Source organism: Poecilia reticulata, linkage group LG2 (assembly GCF_000633615.1).
Source record: "Poecilia reticulata strain Guanapo linkage group LG2, Guppy_female_1.0+MT, whole genome shotgun sequence".
Classification (NCBI taxonomy): Eukaryota; Metazoa; Chordata; class Actinopteri; order Cyprinodontiformes; family Poeciliidae; genus Poecilia; species Poecilia reticulata.
The window spans coordinates 10,914,548-10,918,071 of NC_024332.1; positions in this window are offsets into that span (position 1 = coordinate 10,914,548).

The window sequence follows — 3,524 nt, forward strand, 5'->3', positions numbered from 1 at the left end:
GTTATCCTGTTGAAGGTTAACTAGCTAAATGTTGACCACATGAAGAGCTTCAGGTAGATTAGTTAGAAAAGTTCCACCCTGTTATGTTCATGAACCAAATAAGGTAGAAATTAGGGTGAAAAGTAATAATTTTAAGTCAAATAAAAACATTTCAGATGATGGAATAGAGCTGCAGTCTGAGGTTTTATCAGATGTCTTTGCCATTTGTCTGTTTTCATTTCACTAGATTCCCCATTGACTCCTGAGGGGAACAACGAGTTCCTGTCCTGAGAAAATCCACTACAGGAATATCACCTGTTTTCCCAAATGGAACCAGGACAAACACTCTACCTGTACTTTGACTTGAAAGAGCCAATCCTGCAACTAATAATGAAAATCATCAGTTTTTAGAATCAAAGACTTTGATTTTCCACCCTGTTATGTTCCATTCCACATGTTTTTATTAAATATTGTTACAGAAACATTAAGTACTGTGGATTTTTCTGAGCCATGTTGGGAGTTGAAAACCAATAAATGCAAATATTAGTATAAGTTTTTAAAATGACCAATATTTTCAATGCTGTCAGTAATAATGAGTAAAAAAAACAGTTTTTTCTTTACATTACAGTCATAAATGATTCGTAACTTCATGATGTTACAATTTCAAGAATAAAACATGTAGTAAAAGGGACACACTCTTTTTAAGAAAAAGTCATTATTTTTCTAAATGTACGTGTTTAACTATTTGTGGTCTATAAATGTTCATAACAAGGTGGAACACATTCAGAGACAATGGTGAAAAAAACACATGTAATTATTAATTTATCCAATCCTGAGCTTGCCCATTATTAATTTCTTATTATTAAACATGTCAGTGTTGTAACAAGATATTTAAAACTTAAAACATCAATACTTTTTTTTCAAAAATCCTGAGGCCGAAATGTTGCCGCAAAAAAAGAATCATCCATATATGAATATATCTAACAGACATGAGAAGGAAAATTAAACATGAGATAAGAGGATAAATAATATAGCTTGCAGTGGATTACAACTAAAATATTGAAGAATAAAACCAAAGTGAATGTCAATATAATGTAAGATATAGACAGATGTCTACAGCTGCTCATCCTTATAGGCTCAGTTAGCTGAACTACGGCAACCATCATGTTCATAAGTGTTTGTTTGAGGAGATGATAATATAGCATCAATTCATAATAAATGTCTCAAGGCATATTACAAATATAACAATAGCCAATTTATGTAGTGTATTAAAACAAGAATAAGGCTTAAAAGTACAGCCACATTAAAAAATTAGAATATACATTCTAATGAGACTGATTTATTTTTTATTGATCCGTTTCACAAAAGGCTTGAATTTTATTTCTGTTCATAAAGACGTCTGTGTGGAAATAATCTAGATCACATTTCACTTTCACAGTGAACTGAATTACTGAAATAAAAGACCTCAGAAATGTCTTAATTTGTTATACATGTACTGATCCTGGTCATCAATGCACCATTCACTTACATTGTGTCATTGACTTTGCAGCAATCCCTCATATTAGGCACACAGCAACAGTTGAGAGGAGAACTGTCCGTTTTAACAGGAAGAAACATCAAGCAGAAGCAGAGCTTACGTTAAAGGAAAGTTCAGTCACAGAAGCAGTGAGTGTAGTAGCTGCTCTAAACCACTCAGCCAAACAGAAAAGCTCTTCTCCAAAGATTACAACTATTGTCTTGTCCAAAATTTAAAACAGAAAATTGAAAGTCAAGCAGGTTTTTATATTTTCCACAGTAAGGCAAATGTACTGAACTTACATTTTTCTAAGTTTTTTTAACCAGTAAATCCAATCTCTTTTAAACAAGTCTCATGCAATGAAGCTCCCTTATATTTATAGCGCCAGCATCCCACTTTCAAAATAAATCTAGCTGTGAACTTTAAAAGTCATCAATAAATTGTTACATTTTCATAGAGCTGGTTCAGCAAAAACTGTTTTCATGGGGGATCAATCTAACCCAGTAACCAACATACTTTTAAATGAGAAGCCATAAGTACGGCTGGTAAAATAAGCATTAAACATCTTTTATCTCTGCTTAAATATTTCTAATGGGGCCATTCAGAATAAATTTACACCAGCCCAGCAAATCTGCACAAAGAGTAGGTAGGTTAGTCTTCAAATAAAGTTATGGATAGAAAATATAAAAAACAGATTACAAGTTTGATGAACCTTATTCAATACTTAAAACAAAAGATTATTTTTGTAATGAACTTTAAGATTCTCTTGTACACAGAAACCAGTCGGTACATTACAGATGTGTGATTTGGGAAAAGTCCAGACCTAAAATGACCAGATCTGTGGGAAGAGCTAAAAACTGAGATTGATCTGTTCTCCAAACAATCTCACTGAGAACAATTGGCCAAAATTTTAGTCTATAGATGCTCAAAACTTGTAGAGACAGACCCCAGAGAGCTGCAGCTGGAACTGCAGCAAAATGTATTTCCACAAAGCATTGAATCAGGCTGGCTAAATAAAAATTCATGCCACACCATTCAGGTTTTTTTCCCCCACAAAATCCTTGCAAACCATTGAAGTTTCTGGTTGTTTAAAGTTGAAAACAGCAGCTTGACAGCACAGCCTCCTGCTGTCTGTCACTTGAATACAGAAGCATAACTGGAGAAATTGCTCCACTGCTGTTCACTTCAACAATTCCCAACTCAGTTTGTGCAGATTTATTGAAGTCTATAGATGAATTTCTGTACTAACTGTAAATGCTGGCACTGCTGCTCTGATAAGATCAGATTTTTAGGACCTTTAATATGATTTTTATTTTTATTTTTTTTCAACAAAAATCCAACTTTGTTAATACTGCATTATTGTTCCATTCTTCTACACAAGCCGTTTGTTACTCAGATTTGACTTGACAGGATTTGTCTGACCTCAGTGTGTCAGTTCTAAAGTTCGGTGGAGGGAGGACTACCATGGAGAATGTCCTTCAGAGGTTGAGCTCACTCTGTTGGTTCCAATGAGAGCAACCCTTAGTCATTCTATCAAACCAACATATTTTGGACAGTTTCATTCTCTGACATTTGTTGGAACAGTTTGGAGATGATCTTTTCCTGTTCCAACATAACTGAGCACTAGTCCACAAATAAATGGATCAGCAAGGTTGGTGTGAAGGAATTTGACTGTTCTGCACAGATTCCTGAACTCAACCTTATACATTTGCAGTAGAGACTGTTTGTCCAACATCAGTGCCTGACCTCACATATGCACTTCTGAAAACATGGTCAAAACGTCCATAAAGACACCCCTAAATCTGTTAAAACCCTTTCCAGAGTTCCTGAAGTTGCAATGCCTGGACAGGGCGTGCATACTTTCTATCTAACCCTGTGGATTAAGGAATGGGATGCCACGCAACTTCACACTGTATGTGTGAAGGGAATTAACTAGGGCTGAAACGATTCCTCGAGTGATTCGAGTACCTTGATTATTAAAATTCCTCGAGGAAAATTGACCTGCCTCGAAGCTTCGTTAATTTATGTT